Source organism: Camponotus vicinus, unplaced genomic scaffold (genome assembly GCF_025532165.1).
Source record: "Camponotus vicinus isolate PSW18456_S1 unplaced genomic scaffold, iyCamVici1.0 SCAF_8, whole genome shotgun sequence".
In the NCBI taxonomy this organism is placed as follows: Eukaryota; Metazoa; Arthropoda; class Insecta; order Hymenoptera; family Formicidae; genus Camponotus; species Camponotus vicinus.
In genome coordinates, this window is record NW_028141980.1 from 10,419,860 (window position 1) to 10,439,031 (window position 19,172).

The 19,172-nt window shown below is 28.2% G+C and overlaps 1 long non-coding RNA gene across 1 annotated transcript; it reads right to left on the reverse strand.

Annotated features, from left to right (window-relative positions):
* Window positions 1-11,252: 11,252 nt before the first annotated feature.
* On the reverse strand, window positions 11,253-13,951 carry LOC145975800 (uncharacterized). The gene is made up of 3 exons (XR_014440088.1): window positions 13,720-13,951; window positions 13,279-13,372; window positions 11,253-11,385 (listed from the first exon to the last, which is right to left on the reverse strand). It is a non-coding gene; the product is annotated as an uncharacterized LOC145975800 (long non-coding RNA).
* Between the last annotated feature and the right edge of the window lie 5,221 nt (window positions 13,952-19,172).

The following is a 19,172-nucleotide window of genomic DNA, read 5'->3' on the forward strand; positions in this document are numbered from 1 at the left end:
GCGGGAGTGTCGTTAAAAGTATCGCGCGTCAACAACATGAGAGGAGGAGGAGGCCTGGGAGAGGCATCTTGCATCGGCGGAGCAACCTGATGGTGAGTATCTATTATTTGTATATCAATTGTTATAAATCGTTATAAATGAACAATAATTCGATCTTATTATTTAAATGAATTAAAAAGAAAATTAGAGAGAAAGATTTTTATAAAAATTATATAAAACTTTCTATTTAAAAAACAGTTTCAAAAATTTATAAAATTTTTGCACACGTGTTTATCTCTGCTTATTATTTTACACATCGGATATAAAATTCCGCACGATACAAATTTTTTGAAATATTGATTTTATTTTGAGCATTGTTGTAAATGAATTTTATATTTGTATATTACAGACAACGTAGCTTCGATAACTCCGCTGTTGCGCATCAGTGCCGGTGAGTGAAAAAAACTTTTATTTAATTTTAAGGTAACGGTTTCGTAGAGATTGTAGATGTAGATGTAGATGTAGATGTAGATGTAGATGTAGATGTAGATGTAGATTGTAGATAAATCCGTTGCCTTAAAATGGATGAGCTAGAATAAATTAAGTTAAATAAATTTTAATAAGTTCTTTTTCGAAATGCTTTGCATCTATTGCGAAAATATATTGAAGTATTAATTAAAAAAAAGAAGATCAAGTAAAGATTTTGTTTAATTTATTAAATAAAGAACACGAATTAATAATTTTATCAATTTTATCAATTTCTGATACTACTTTATTTTTATAACGCGCATTTATCTTATTCTAATTTCTTAGCTCATCCATCGTAGAATTTATTTATAGATATTAGTTTTAAACTTTACTTTAACTTAATATAAAGCCAAATGATTAATTCATTAAATAACTTGTAACATGATAATAAATGACTTACTATATGACCGTGTTAGCAGTCTAATATAATATATAGAAATTTGTAGTAATTTGGCTTTATTTTAAAGTTAAAATAAAAAGCTATATTCAAATATTTAACGAACGATCGTAAAATCGAACGATCGTTACGGTGAGCGTGAAATATTTACGCTCATTTGTCGATAATTAACCGGCAAAAGAAGGAGTGTTTATCTCCTCTTTCGATCTCTGATTAGAGATCAAGCGAGAAAGTGGCCAGGATCAACGAAAGGTAGGGTCAACTGGCCTGAAGAAAAGCTCGCACGCGATTAGGGCATTGATTAAAATATATATGATTAGAGATAGGCTCCCCAAATCTCGAATAATTTTAATCAGGAAGTAGGGTTGTTAGGGCTCATAGGATTGTTAAGATCATAGGGTTGTTAGGACTCATAGGGTTGTTAAGATCATTATTTCTTTCAATTCTTTTAATATTCCAATAATCCTAGAAATCCTGGAAATTAAAATTATTTAAAAAAATTTAATTGAATTTATTTTTAAAATTGTTGTAAAAATAAATATAACATGTTAAAAATAAAAATAAAAATATTTTAAAAATAAAATTTAAATTATCAAAATTTTCAGGAATATTAAAGAAATTGCATAATTATTAATGTTTAAGAAATATCTTAACATGTTATATTTTATTTAAAAAATATATTAAAAATATATGTGGATTAAGTTGAATAATATTAAATCCAAATGTTAATGCTGTCAATATCAAATTATTTATGTTATTAAACATTTGAATAAATTGAATATATTTATTTCATATTGATAGCATCATAAACTTGTAAATTGTAAATAGTTATAATTGTATATTAATTATAATCTAATATTGATATTATCATTGGAAATACAATACAATTGTGCATTTTCAATATATATTTTTTCAATCGCGACATTTATATAAAATTGTGTATTAATCGCAAATAAATCGGCACTTGTAGGTGTTAGTAATTATATCGCGTGTCTATTAAGGGCTTTGATTATTATATTATAAAAATTATCCCAATGCATATCCCAATCGAATATTCCGAATATTGTCGATTTATTTATTCGTCGTGTTTTCTTGCAAATTTTAATTAATTTGATTTATTTTGTAATTTAATCTTTGATTTACATCGAAGCTTGCTCTATCTTTATGCATTTTGAATATTTCTTTTAGATAGTCTGCACAAAATGCACCAATAATACAATTACTTTCTTTTACAATGGAAGAAACGATAAATTTTATTAATGATTCTTTTTGATCATGATTATTTAGGTTTATATAAAACTAATTAAATTCGTTATTTATATAAAACTAATTAAATTCTATTATTGTATGTCGATTATTAATAATATATATCGCGTAATTAATCATCACTAATCATAGTCTCGTCTGATCCATGTAGAAATTCTTAGTAAATTTTATATTATACATCTACTTTAGAGACACTTCCGTATAATTCTGTGTAATAAATTTTATTTTGTATTAAGTTTCAGATTATATTTTATATTAAATTTGTATTATTATTTGTAATATATTTTGTAATATATATATATATATATATATATATATATATATTCGTAATGTAATTATTTTGATGTTAATTAATAATTTAATATGTTTATGTTAGTATGTTTATGTTAATATTTTTATGTTAGTTAATAATTTAATATTTTGTAATGTGTTTTTTATGTAATTGCAAATTAATTGTAATTTATGTTATATTATAATTATGTAATATATATTTTATATATGTATTATATTTCCTATTATACATAATTAAATATTTTGTAATGTGTTTACATAATTGCAGGTTAATTTATATGCATTGTGTAATATATATTGTATGTATTATATATATTGTAACTATGTAATAATATTATATATATATATATATATTTTTTTTTTCTATTTGAAAACTGTATTAAAAGAAAAAAAAAGAAAAAAATTTTTCCTTCTCGATGTATCTCCACCTTAACGAAGGCATTTGCCGGGTGAGGAGGTTTGCGTACTCTCATGAACCTGAGACCTATGCCGGCGGTAACGTACGCTGATATTCATATAGATTATTCTTATATTTAAGATCATTTTTTAAGTATATTCTTAGATCGCGTTTTAAGATTTCGTTCAGTTATTAAAAAATAGTTGTATAACATTTTCCAATTTACTTAAGACGATTTTAAATATAAGAATGAATTATGAATACTGGCCGTAGTTACTGGTAGGATCATCCATGCCGGACAGGTCAAAGGGGAAGAGTCAGACTAAGAGAGATACCAAAATTATATAAATATAAATAAATAAATATATATATATATATATATATATATATATATATATATAAATGTTATATTAATTATATTAATATTTTTGAATAAAATGAAAAAAAGAGAGTAATCGAGAAAATAGAAAAAAAGACAACTACAGTGATTTGAATATCTATACCCGAGAACAAATATCCATAGAAAGTATTCTGATGGACTAGATAAGAAGGAAGAAGTATGATAAATCCTTATGATGTTAAGACAAAGTTAATACAATAATGTTAATACAATAAATCATAATAATCTAAAGACCCGAAGAAGAGAATATATTGGATAGGAATGCAGAATGATTGAAAATGATTAGAAACTAAAAGACAATTTGCAATTGCATACAACCTATTTATTAATAATAATAAATTATATTAAACCTATTTATTAATAATAATACTACTACTTTGTAATTATATTAAATTTTATAATTTAGTACAAAGTATTAAACTTAAAAATATTACGCTGTTATGAAAATTATAATAAAAATATATAAATACTGTTGACTACATTAGAATGGAATATATGAATTCTTTATATTTTATATAAAAGAAGACATTTTTAAAATATTTTGCAACATCCATATTTTTCAAATCTTAATTACAAATCCTTCAGAAGAATCAGTGATTAATTTAACAACAAATTCTATACATGTATTATTAATTAAATTTTTAAATAATTTAAAAAAATGTTGAATATCAAAGATCAATTTACTGCTAATTAAGAAGATATTTATAGAAATATATGGTTAAAAATATTTTTACCCTACAGCAGGCATTTTGTTTTTTGTAAATAAAAATATAAATATGACAATGAATATATAGAAAAATATTTATTTCATCTTTGAACGCGTTACATTCATTGAAATAAAAAACGTTCAACTTCTTATTTATATCGTGTGATGAGACATAGAATAGATACGATTCAATGAATTAAATATATTATATTTAAATTTTTCAATGCTAATAATATCTTTCGAAAAGAGACGGTATCTCTATATATACATAGAATATATGTATATATCTAATTCCAACATATATATATATATATATATATATATATATATATATATATATATATAGAGAGAGAGAGAGAGAGAGAGAGAGAGAGAGAGAGAGAGAGAGAACCACACAAAACTTATTTATAAGATAATTTTAAAATTTATTTAATATACATAAGCGTCTTGCGGCACTCTTATTCGTATCAATATTTCGTACACATAGCATGGAACAAAACCAAAAATTGTGCACGTTATATGTTACCCTCTGAGAACATTCATGGACATTGGCTTTGTAGTTCATGTCCACGTTTTCAATGTTCATAGAGAGAGTATCGCTTTCAGGGATCACCTAAAAGCAGGCCATGACATCTTTCAGTCTTCTCTCTGCTTCATAGTTCATGTTCATGTTGATACCAGAGAGAAGCCTGAGAGGGGCCACGCTGCCATTTTTCTATGGGACGCTTTTTCTACGTCGTACACTAGCGGCGCGTGCATCCATTTTACGCCGCCTGGAACTACATGGCCACATCCACTTTTAGGTGCCGATAAAACAGTCGGTTTTGGTTCATGTCCGTGCTACATCCACAATTTATAGCTCAGAAATAACATTCCGCATATAGACGTAATTAAAATATACTTTGTTAGCTGCGCGATTTCTTTTCCACATTCAAGTATATATTATAAATATCAATATTAATGAGATGCTATTAATGAGAGCTATTAATGAAATAAGTTTGTGTAATATACGTGTGTAGGATATTTTCTCGTGAATATTATTCTCGATAGAAAACAGAAAAGATAAATTATATAAAATTCAATAAATTGAATTTTATTTACTAAACGATCTTAGAAGAAAGACAATTATAGACCATTTCCAGGAGATGTCACGTGAACACTACATATTTGATACGCAACACATCTATAACTCTTTTAAAAATAAATATAACATTAAATATATTGAAATTAAATTTCTTTATATTTCTACTAGTTTATGTTATTGAACATAATTTTAGAGTTAACGAGATTCTTGCTAAAAACTAAAAACTAAAAATTAATCACATTAAACCGAACATTTCTCATTGGAATAATTTTCAATTAGATACAATTTTTTTATTTATCTAACAATAAGGAACAATTATCCGAATTATATCATGTTTGATGTCATCTTAAACGCAAAAATTTCATTAATTTATTTTAATTACTTCCAAAAAGATCAAATAAAATATAAAAGTTTTAGTTTTTATTTTATGGATATTTAAAATTATAAATTATTATACATAACGAAAAAAAAGTTTTCGATATTATTGAAAGCGAGAGCGAGAACGAATAAGAGCAAGCGAGATGACGTATCGTCAAAAGAGTTCCGAAGTCTCTTACGCGACACACCCTTTCTCTATAGTATGTCACGAGTATGTCATCTTATCAGAATAGAAAATAAAATGCATTTTATTCGTTTTAAAGTAATTTTAATGGAATAATGAGCATTTTGCAATTAAAATGACATCAAACATGACATAAGTCGGATAAATGTAGTTAAATATATAATCCAAATTTTTATTATCAGACTAATTAAAAATTGTCCGATTTATATCGTGTTTGGTGTCATTTTAATCGTAAAAATTTCATTAATTCATTAAAATTATTTTCAAATCGATAAAATACAAAATAAAAGTTTTAGTTTTTAATTTATAAGATGTTTGCATTCTCGTGAGTTGCGAATGGATAGAGAAAGCAAGAAAACCGATTACTAAAGACTTCGGAACTCTTTGATGATAGGTCATCTCGCTCACTCTCTACTCGCGATCTCACTCTCGATCCTCGGGTCCGCTTATCTTTCCGAGCTGTCTAGTACGATTGTGAAGTCTGACAGAGAAAGCGAGACCACGAATAAAGTGCGAGCGAGTTGACCTATCATCAAAGAGTTCCGAAGTCTTTAGTAATCGGTTTTCTCGCTTTCTCTATCCATTCGCAACTCACGAGAATGCAAACATCTTATAAATTAAAAACTAAAACTTTTATTTTGTATTTTATCGATTTGAAAATAATTTTAATGAATTAATGAAATTTTTACGATTAAAATGACACCAAACACGATATAAATCGGACAATTTTTAATTAGTCTGATAATAAAAATTTGGATTATATATTTAACTACATTTATCCGACTTATGTCGTGTTTGATGTCATTTTAATTGCAAAATGCTCATTATTCCATTAAAATTACTTTAAAACGAATAAAATGCATTTTATTTTCTATTCTGATAAGATGACATACTCGTGACATACTATAGAGAAAGGGTGTGTCGCGTAAGAGACTTCGGAACTCTTTTGACGATACGTCATCTCGCTTGCTCTTATTCGTTCTCGCTCTCGCTTTCAATAATATCGAAAACTTTTTTTTCGTTATGTATAATAATTTATAATTTTAAATATCCATAAAATAAAAACTAAAACTTTTATATTTTATTTGATCTTTTTGAAAGTAATTAAAATAAATTAATGAAATTTTTGCGTTTAAAATGACATCAAACATGATATAATTCGGATAATTGTTCCTTATTGTTAGATAAATAAAAAAATTGTATCTAATTGAAAATTATTCCAATGAGAAATGTTCGGTTTAATGTGATTAATTTTTAGTTTTTAGTTTTTAGCAAGAATCTTGTTAACTCTAAAATTATGTTCAATAACAAACTAGTAGAAATATAAAAAAATTTAGTTTCAATAATTCAATTTAATGTTATATTTATTTTTAAAAGAGTTATATATGTTGCGTATCAAATATGTAGTGTTCACGTGACATCTCCTGGAAATGGTCTATAATTGTCTTTCTTCTAAGATCGTTTTAGTAAATAAAATTCAATTTATTGAATTTTATATAATTTATCTTTTCTGTTTTCTATCGAGAATAATATTCTTTAGAATTCGTTAGAATTAACTATATTTCGACCAATGGTTTAATTTTCTCAATCCTTGTTATTAAACAATATACAATTTAATCGAAAATCGATTAAATGATAGAAATCCAAAATATTAAATAATTACTTCGATCGTTGCGATTTTTACGGACAATAATTATTATTATAATATTTAGAATCACAAATATATTTCATCCGTGTTACTTTATCGTTCTACTTGACAATCTAAATGTAATTAGGATTGTGAGAGAACACGAAGTAAATCAATCGAATTATAGATGCAAATAATTAGCATAATGAAAGGATAAATTGTTTAATAAATAATCAAGTTTAATCAATAAATTAAAATACTTCATTAATTTAATATTCCGCGTTAATGTACATTTTATAATATATAAAATATTTTGGCAACGAATTATTGATAACACGGTGTTCGACTTTGGCAATATAAAATATAAACAGTAGCGCGCTATGTTTCGGCTTTGTCTTTGACTCTCGAGTAATAAGGTAGTGGTGAGAAACGTTTCGTATTGTATTGTAATTTCTTTACTAAACACGATTACGATTAGTATCGAAACATAATTTGCTTTAAATATTAATATAAATTAATTAATTAAAAATTAATTCACGACATGAAACTGTATCGCAACTATAAATCTTTATCGAATCGCAATCATTCATTACCGTGATTAAAAATTGAAACAAAATATACATAAAAGGGGATAAGAGACTTAGGCCGGTATTCATAGTCCGATCTTATATTTAAGATTATCTTAAGTCTGGTCCGAGGGTGACTTAAGACCTCATTCAACCAATCAAATGGCTGCGTAGCATTTCAAGCTCGAACTTAAGACGATCTCAAATATAAGATCGGACTATGAATACCGGCCTTAATTATGTTATGAACTTTCGATCATTGATGCTTATTATATTTCATTAACAATATTAGAATTAATTATATTTCGACCAATACCTTAAATTTTAACAATCCTTGTTAATTAAACAATGTACAATTTAATCGAGAATCGATTAAATGATAGGAATCCAAAATGTTAAATAATTGCTTCGATCGTTGCGATCTTTACGGACAATAATTATTATTTCAATACCTATAGAGTCACAAATATATTTCATCCGTGTTACTTTATCGTTCTACTTGAAAATCTAAAAATAATTTGAATTATGAGAGAATACAAAGTAAAACAATCGAATTATAGATGCAAATAAATAGCATAACGAAAGGCTCCATGATAAATTACTAAAAAATAATCAATTTAAATCAATAAATTAAAATACTTTTATAATTTAATATTCCGCGCACGAATATTTTATATTACAGAGAATATTTCGGCACGAGAGAATTATCAATAACATCGTGTTCGACCTTGATAAACAGTATCGCGCTATTGTTAATACGTTACACGGCTTTATTATCATTCGCACAGTACCTTGAGCAATAAAGTAGTGACGTTTCATATATTATCAAATTCTTCCTTTACATAGTCGACCCTGGCGATATAAACAGTACCGCGGTAATGTTCTTGACTTACGATCATTCGCTCAGTGGCTCTTGAGCAGTGAAGTAGTGATGTGAGACGTTTCATATATTATCAAATTCTTTCTCTAAACACAATTGCAAGTGCAACGAGGAACTTTTCGTGAATAAGTGTAAGTGCAACGAGGATTAAAGTGCCACGAGAAAAGAGCGAAGGAAGCAAAAGAAAAAAGGAGGTTTTGGAAGTGGATGGATCAATAAGATATGATGTAAGTCATTAATATAAATTATTTATCACATTCATTATTTATTAAATTGTTGCGTCCCCGCGTCCCGTCTCGCTGAATGTATTCGTTACCCGTTGAATTCTTTCGAAGAAGATCGTTTTCGCACGCGTTGTCAAGATATTGTTATAAACAACGACTGTCAGAGAGTCTAAGTCCAGCTGTCAAATTGTGTGGACGCGCGTCTATTTGTGATCCGTTTTACGATTATTCTGAATTCTTGTATGTTACTCGCGATTTATTAAAATTCTTGTGCACCTTAAATCGCGTTATTATTTACGAGTGTACGAGCGTCAGCGTATGCTAAGTATTTTGCCGATTGTGTCGCGCGCGTTCGATATATATCGCGTTCGATATATACCGCGTTCGGCGGACGCAACAATATATACATTATTTATCAATAATATATATATTCAAAATATACATATTTCTCGTTTCGTTTTATTTCTTTGATTGTGATTTAATAGTGATTTTAAATTGTATAACATATATAATACATAAACTTATAAAAAATATTCCATTTTAATTTAAAATAATTAAAACATTTATAAAATTTTTTATTAATTAATATTTTCAGATACTTTTATGTTTTATAAAACATTTCAAATTAATATATTTATTTAAATATTTCATATATAAAAAAATAGAAATTTTTTTATTTATCATATTTTTAAAAGTTTATATCTAAGAAATATAAATTATTTTGTAATTACGCAATTTATAATATTAAGATATATCTATTTAAAAGTAAAAATGTAAAAATTAATTGCGCGCAATAATTAGGTTTAAAATCATTTATTTTGAACATTGCTTTGTATAATAGATGTTCTCTTATCCTTTATATTTTTATTTATCATTCATATTTGCGAATTTAAATTTATGTACTATATTACAAAATAAATTTCAAATTATGTATTATATTATATATAAAATTATATATAATATAACCCTCCCATGGGGTACACCTTGTCGCGGTGGGAGGGCTTAGTACTTGGATGGTGCCTTGAAGTTTATCTTAAATTTTTCTATTTATGATAAATCTTAAGGTGCCTGAATGGGAAGCTAAGTACCCTTTCGCGTCGTCGATACCGTCAACGTGCCGCGGACGGCAAGCGCTTCGTTACCGCGTTTTCGCGGTGTAGTATTCTCGCGTCGTCGCGTTTTCGCGCTTCCGCGTTGGACTTTTCGTATAAAAATCCCAATTTCCTTATTGTCACGAGTCTCTACTTCCGATGCCAACTAACTGGGATGTTTCGAGTTTGCACACGTTGCTATGCAACGTACACTCGCGCTTCGTGCTTCGTGCTTCGTCAAGTGATTCGGCCCGAATTAGTTAGAACTCGATCGATTGCTCGGAATGGTCGTCAATGGGTCCCTTCTCTTTGCTCGTCTACAGCCACACGCACTGCGTGTGTTAACCCTGTCGAGGAGTCGAGTGGATTCCCCTAGGCACGATTTTCGCTCGGTAAAAGGGGTTGCCTCCCCATTTTCTAAATTGCTGAATGTTAGCATTTAAAAAATGTGGGTATCCTCTTCTTTTGCCGTCTACCAGCCTGGTGTAGCCATGTCCTGCAATAGCGGGAAACTTCGTGTTCCGGGCGAAGCACCTGAAATCGTGCTTAGCGGGTCCAGGTTCGATACGAGATAGGATAATTATGCGCGAAAAAGAGCTGGTGAACTTCATTTTCCTCTATTTCCGTCAATCGTTTCGTCTTCTTTCCGGTTTGGGCTTAGTCCTTGCTCGTTGTATCGTTGCAATCCCGACCGGTGACTCGAAGTTGATTCTCGTAAGTGAAATGGGATTTTCGCTCGTACCGAAACCGGGAGTACCGTCTAATGTATAGGTATACATATTAAGTATATACATCGCGCGATCAAATATAAAATTTTTAATCGCATCGAAATAGTGCGGATATCGTTAAGTACCGCGCGTAAAATAGCGAAAATAGCGATATAAAAATATCGCTCGTGAGTGCGGGAGTGCCGTTGAAAGTATCGCGCGTCAACAACATGAGAGGAGGAGGAGGCCTGGGAGAGGCATCAGGCACCTGTGAAGCAACTCTATGGTAAATAAATTATCGCTTATATATAATTATTTATTAATTGCGTACGCGCGATTTAAATTAAGTAATTAATCTCGTAATTTGATTTTTTATGTACATGACTTAAACAAGAGAAAAAGAGAGAAATTTTTACATAAAAACTGTAATTTAAAAGTTTCTACATTCGAATAGCTTTTAATAGAATTATTAAATTATTACTTATTAGTAGAATTTTTTTCAAAATTTATAAAATTGTTTATCTGCTTATTATTTATGTGCGTCGGATATAAAATTAAATGCATATAATAATTTTTTGACCGTGACTACAATTTGAATCTTCTTTGTATGTTACAGACCAACAAACTATTGTGAGAGGAGGAGGAGGCCTGGGAGAGGCATCTTGCATCGGCGAAGCAACCTGATGGTGAATATTTATTATTTGTATATCAATTGTTATAAATCGTACGCACAATTCGTTCTTATAATTTAAAGGAATTAAAGAGAAAATTAGAGAGAAAGATTTTTATAAAAATCATATATAAAAATTTCTATTTAAAAAGTAATTTTAAAATTTATAAAATCTTCCCACGTGTTTATATCTGCTTATTATTTTACACACCGGATATGAAATTCCGCACAATAATAATTTCTTTAAATATTGATTGTATTTTGAGCTTTGTTATAAATGAATTTTATATTTGTATGTTACAGACAACATAGCTTCGATAATGACAACTCTGCTGTGGCACGTCAATGCTCCGGTAAGTAATAAAAACTTTTATTTAATTTTAAAGTAACGGATTCATAGAGATTGTAGATAAATCCGTTGCCTTAAAATGGATGAGCTAGAATAGATTAAATTAAATAACTTTTAATAAATTCGTTCGAAATATATTGCATCCATTGCGAAAATATATTGCAGTATTTTAATTATAAAGAAAAAAGATAGAGAAGAGATTATTTTTGTATAGATTTTACCTAATTTAAAATATTATTAAAAATAAAGCACACAAAAAATTGTATCAATTACATCTAATGCTAATTTATTCGCTTATAACGCGCATTTATCTTATTCACTTATCTTACTCTAATTTCTTATTAGCTCATCCATTACAACATTTGTTGTAGATATTGTTTTTAAACTTAATGTAAAGCCAAATGATTAATTAATGAAATAACTTGTAATGTGATAAATGTAATATGATAAATGTTATACACGTTAATTTTATATTTTATTATAAATTATGCATTACTATAAAAATTTATTAATTACATATATTTTTATAATATCAATCAATTTTTATTGGTAATCTACACAAAGACTTTTATATTATAAGAATTTTATATATTATACCAGGCTGCTAACAGCTGAAGCCAGGATAACCATTTACATTTGGGCAGGATATACATATACAGATTAGATTAATATACATATTATGTCGTACTGTCAATTTTTGCCGGCATTTATTAAAATAAATATAAATTTCTACGAGATAGTGATTAAAATGAACATAAGTAGTTACAAAATATTAAAATATAGTATTTAAATAAATATAAGCAATAACCAGCAATTATTAAAATAAATATACAATCGATACTCATATAAATTACAATTGCATCTTTCGAGAGCGATAGTTATGTTATGTTAAATTCTGTGATACCCGGTATAAATTCTGTCCAGTTATAAATAGTTGCCTTTGTTTTACATTTTATCATATGAGATATGGCCGTGTTAGCAGTCTAATATAATATAGAAAAATTTGTAATTTGGCTTTATTTCAGTTTAAAAAATTAAATTGAATTTATTTTTAAAAATGCTAAAAAAATGAAAATATTTAAATTATTAATTTAAATTATTAAAATTATTTTCAGGAATACTAAAAGAAATTGCAAAATTATGAATGTTTAAGAAGATTGTAAATTGCGTAAATAGATTCTTATGTAAATTACACGAAAAATCATCCAAAGTATACGTATAATGATTATATAATAGTAATTCATTAAATTAACATATTTATTTTTATAGTATATATTCTTTAAATATTCATAAAAGAGTAACTATTTAAATTTTCATATCAGAGTCATTAATAAATTCGGAATATTTTTATATAAAATGTAAAAATTCGATGCTAAATTAATGATTAAATATAAGCGTTATAAAATTCGACGGACGCCTTTCTTATAGAATCGCGAGTCAATTATTATAAATTTAATGATATGCTTTCCGTTAGATTTATCTATTTATGAATTCCATATCGCGCGGAGCTGAACATTCTTAAAATAAATTATTAAATTATGATTGCGAAAATACCGTGTTCTTTCCGTGTTCTTTCCGCATTCTTTTCGCGTTCTTTCCGGGTTCTTTTCGCGTTCTTTCTGGGTTCTTTTCGCGTTCTTTTCGCGTCCTTATAAAAGATTACCGTTTTAGCAAAAGAATTTTATCGCTGTCCCTCTCGTCAGATAATATTTCTAAATATTGCTAATTAAATATAAAGAATTATCGAATAAGAGTGTGAAGATTCGATGTGATAAGTCAACGATTAAATATTAGCTTCACAAGATTTAACGATCACCTTCGATATTATAGGATCGCGAGTTAATAATTATGAATTTAATAATTTGTTTTTTCAGTTATATTTACGAATTTCGTATCGGAAAATATTCATAAATAAATTAATAAATTACGGTTGCGAAAACACCACGTTCTTTTTGGCGTTCTTAGATGAGATTGTCGTTTTAATAAAAGAGTTACATTGCGTCATCGACTCTCTATCGTCGGTGCCGTCAACATGTCGCGGACGGCGGCATTTCGTTACCGCATTTCCGCGTTGTAGTATTCTCGCGTCGTCGCGTTTTCGCGCTTCCGCGTTGGACTTTTCGTATAAAAATCCCAATTTCCTTATTGTCACGAGTCTCTACTTCCGATGCCAACTAACTGGGATGTTTCGAGTTTGCACACGTTGCTATGCAACGTACACTCTTGCTTCGTGCTTCGTCAAGTGATTCGGCCCGAATTAGTTAGAACTCGATCGATTGCTCGGAATGGTCGTCAATGGGTCCCTTCTCTTTGCTCGTCTACAGCCACACGCACTGCGTGTGTTAACCCTGTCGAGGAGTCGAGTGGATTCCCCTAAGCACGATTTTCGCTCGGTAAAAGGGGTTGCCTCCCCATTTTCTAAATTGCTGAATGTTAGCATTTAAAAAATGTGGGTATCCTCTTCTTTTGCCGTCTACCAGCCTGGTGTAGCCATATCCTGCATTGCGGGAAACTTCGTGTTCCGGGCGAAGCACCTGAAATCGTGCTTAGCGGGTCCAGGTTCGATACGAGATAGGATAATTATGCGCGAAAAAGAGCTGGTGAACTTCATTTTCCTCTATTTCCGTCAATCGTTTCGTCTTCTTTCCGGTTTGGGCTTAGTCCTTGCTCGTTGTATCGTTCCAATTCCGACCGGTGACTCGAAGTTGATTCTCGTAAGTGAAATGGGATTTTCGTTCGTACCGAAACCGGGAGTGCCGTCTAATGTATAGGTATACATATTAAGTATATACATCGCGCGATCAAATATAAAATTTTTAATACAAGTTCTTATACAAAATTATCGTTTTAACAAAAGATTTTTATCGCTGTCCCTCTCGTCAGATAACATTCCTAAATATTGCTAATTAAATATCAAGAATTATCGAATAAGAGTGTGAAGATTCGATGTGATAAGTCAACGATTAAATATTAGCTTCACAAGATTTAACGATCACCTTCGATATTATAGAATCGCGAGTTAATTATTATGAATTTAATAATTTGTTTTTTCAGTTATATTTGTACTTACGAATTTCGTATCGGAAAATATTCATAAATAAATTAATATATTACGGTTGCGAAATCACCGTGTTTTTCCCGCGTTCTTTTCGCATTCTTAGACGAGATTGTCGTTTTAATAAAAGAGTTATCGTTGTTCCTTCCGTTAAATAAACGTTAATAAAAGTTGCGTGACTCGTACTGCCGAGGAGTCGAAACGATTTTCATCATGGAGAATTATTTCTCACCGGTTCTTGTGAGATCCATTCGCGATGTCTAGTTCGGTGCCCCGTTGAAAATTGAGAATTTTTATTGTAAGATTGGAACTAATCCCAGGTTTTCCTGGCAATTTCCGACAGCAATGATTTCGGTAGTCATTCAACGACGAACGCCATACGCTTCTTTAAAGTCGAATTAATTTAAATAATATATATTTAGATGTGAGAGAAAATGCATCTATTTTTTTCTTCTCGTTAAAAATGTTCTGTCATTATTAGGATTGGTATTATTATTGTCTAATGCCAGAAAGATTTAATAGTAGATTAAATATGGATATAGCGTTGTGTCTAAATATCTATTTTTCAAGTAATTTCATATTGTAATAGTTTTTATTAACTGTTTGATAAAAATGATTACGAACGAATATATTTGATTATTAATTATTAATTATTTCTAGGTACTTGGGATATTAATATTAGATTTTAGTTTCTTTTAAGAAACTATTTGCAGGTATTGGACATCCATCGCCATTTTAGAATATTAGTTTTTAGATATATACTATTTTAGATATATGTAAGTATAATAAAATACATGCACAAATTAACGTATCCAAAATATTTTTATAATTTTTATTAATATTATATATTATATATACGCGAAATTATACATGAATGTTACATAAAATGTGCGAATACATAAAAATTTAGAGACGAATCGAATGGGTACCCCTATATCAGCAAGATATTGATTAAAAGACAAAAATTATTAATTTAAACATTATAAGAATAAGAATCTAGAATTAATTATATATTTAAAATTATTTGATTTATTTTATTTTGAACACTATTCGAATTGAAATTTTTCAAATCTTGCTGTTATCGGATTCGATTCGTCTCGCGCGCGCAAACGGTACCCCAAAATTATTGTGTTCGCACATATAATACAAACTCCAATGATGCATGGATTTTATTATTTATAAATATAATCGTTCGTAATCACATTGCTATAAAAAAATAGTTATATCCATTTAATTTTCAATAAAGAAATATATTTCTTAATAATGAAAGAACATGTTTTCTGATGTGCATATCAATTTCGTGAATTGAAGATAATGACGAGGGAATTGTCGTTGATTTATTACTGAAATCATTGCTATTGGGAATAGTCTGGAAGATCCGGGATTCGTTCCCTCTTACAGTGAAGTTCCCGACGTTCAATGGATCACTTAACTTTTCTTCGCAGATTGATCTTGCGAAATCTGATGAGAAACAAGATGTTAATCATTCTCCATTTTTAAGATCACTCCTCTTTTATCGGATATTACCGATATGTCATCCGCGTATCAAATGACGTCGAATTATATTAGAATTATATAAGAATTATGCGCAATCGTATATTTTGAACATTATTTTTTAATTTATTTATTCGTGTCTATTGAGGGCGCTTCGATTATCATATTATAAAAATTAATACATGTCGCAATCGGATATTCCAAATATTATCGATTTATTTTATTCGTCGCGTTTTCTCGTGAATTCAAATCGCGATTTATCTTATAAAGATTCGCAAATGACTCGGATAGTGAGAACTATATTGGCAAACATTATAGACATCAAATTGTCTGTCGAAATATCTCCGCATTTACGATAGTAATAACGCGCGCGATAATAATGTCTATCGAGAGCGCTTCGATTATTATATTATAAAAATTAATATAGATATCGCGCAATCGGATATTCCGAATATTATCGATTTATTTATTAGTCGCGTTTTCTCGGGAATTTTAAATCGTGATTTATCTTATAATTTAATCGTTGACTTATACATCGAACCTTTGTTTATCCTTCCACGTCTTTGAATATTATTTTTAATAGTCCGCGCAAAATGCGCTAGTAGTGCGAATATTTTTTTCTACTATTTAAAAGACGATCGATAATTTTATTAATGACTGTTTTAATCGCGATGATTTACAAATTGTGTGATAATTTGAGTGATAATAATATATCGCGCACGCGTCTTGATGATTTCGATTATCATATTATAAAAATTTTACATTTTATCTTATTTAACTAATCATACGCGAGATAGGATATGTATCATATTTGACAGCGTTCATATAAAATTGCGTGTTAATCGCAAATAAATCGGATAGTGAATTTTATATTCGCAAATATTACAGACCTCGAATGTCTGTCGAAATATATCTTCGCATTTATATGTGACAGCATAATTACATTGCGCGCGTATCTATTGAGGACTTCGCGATTATTATATTATAAAAATTATACATATCGAATATTCCGTGTATTATCAATTTATTTATTCGTCGCGTTTTCCCGTGAATTTTAAATCGCGATTTACCTAACATAATCGCTGACTTACATCGAAGCTTTGTTTATCTTTCCACATCTTTGAATATTGTCGTTAAAGTCTGCGCTAGTAGGGCAAATATTTTTTTCTACTATTTAAAAGACGATTGATGGAATTTTATTAATGACTGTTTTAATCGCGATTGTTTACATTATTTAAATCTTATTAAACTCTACTATTACATTGATAATTTCAGATATAGTTAAATATGTAGTTAGAGTATTAGAGGGACGTTGATAAAATCATTCGTTCCGTTATTCTCTATTAAACGTGGTGATAACGCGATTTTTTAATTATATATTAATTATATATTAAAATTGTAAAGTTTTAAGATTTATTTTATTTCATTGAATTAATCATGCGCAAGATGTAATATGTATTTTCAATACGCGTTTTCTCAATCGCGACATTTATATAAAATAGCGTATTAATCGCAAATAAATCGCAAATAAATTCGCAAATATTACAGACCTTAAATGTCTATCGAAATATCTATCTTCGCACTTGTGTGTAATAGTAATTATATCGCGCGTGTCTATTAGGGGCTCCGATTATATTATAAAAATTATACATATCATAATCAAATATTTCGAATATTGTCGATTTATTTATTTGTCGCGTCTTCTCGCGAATTATAAATCGTGATTTATCTTCTAAAAATTCGCAAATAAATCAGACAATAAATTCTATATTCGCAAATATTATAGATCTCAAATGTCTCGAAATATCTTCGTATTTGTTTGATAATAATTATGTCGCGCTGTCTATTGGCGGTTTCGATTATCGTATTACAAAAATTATGCATATGGTAATCAAATATTACTAATATTATCGATTTATTTATTCGTTACCGTTTTTTCGCGAATTTTAAATCGTTATTTATCTTGTATTATGCGCCAATAATAATGCAAATACTTTCTTCTACAATCGAAAAAACGATCGATAATTTTATTAATGACTCTTTTGATCACGATTATATATATTTACGTTACATAAAACTTACTAAATTCTATTATTGCATATTAATTATTAATAATGAATATCGCATAATTCACCAACGCTAATCAATCTTGTTTTGACTATGTAGAAATTTTTAATAAATTTCATATTATACGTATATTTTGGATACTTTCGTGTAATTCTTTGTAATAAATTAAAACTATTTTTAAGAAATTAAATTGAATTTATTATTAAAAATATTTTAAAAATGAAATTTAAATTATCGAAATTATTTTCAAGAAGATTAAACAAATTGCATAATTGTAGATGTTCAAGATACTTTTTAACATGTTATATTTTATTTAGAAATTAAAAATATATAAATATATAATTTACATATATATATGATATATAACATTAAGTCCAAATGTTAATGCTGTCAATATCAAATTATTTATGTTATTAAACATTTAAATAAATCGAATCCAGTTATTTGATATTGATAACATTATAAATTGTATATTGTAAATTGTATTTTGTAAATTGTAAATAGTTATAATTGTATATTAATTATAATCTAATATTGATATTTTTAATTATTGACATAAATGTGTATAAAGTACAATTATAACTATAATTTAATGATATGCTTTCCGTTAGATTTATCTATTTATGAATTCCATATCGCGCGGAACTGAATATCGTATTCGTAAAATAAATTAATAAATTATGATTGCGAAAATACCGTGCTTTTTCCGCGTTCTTTTCGCGTTCTTATACAAGATTACCGTTTTAGCAAAAGAATTTTATCTATCTCTCTCGTCAGATAATATTCCTGAACATTGCGCTAATTAAATATAAAGAAATATGGAATAAGAGTG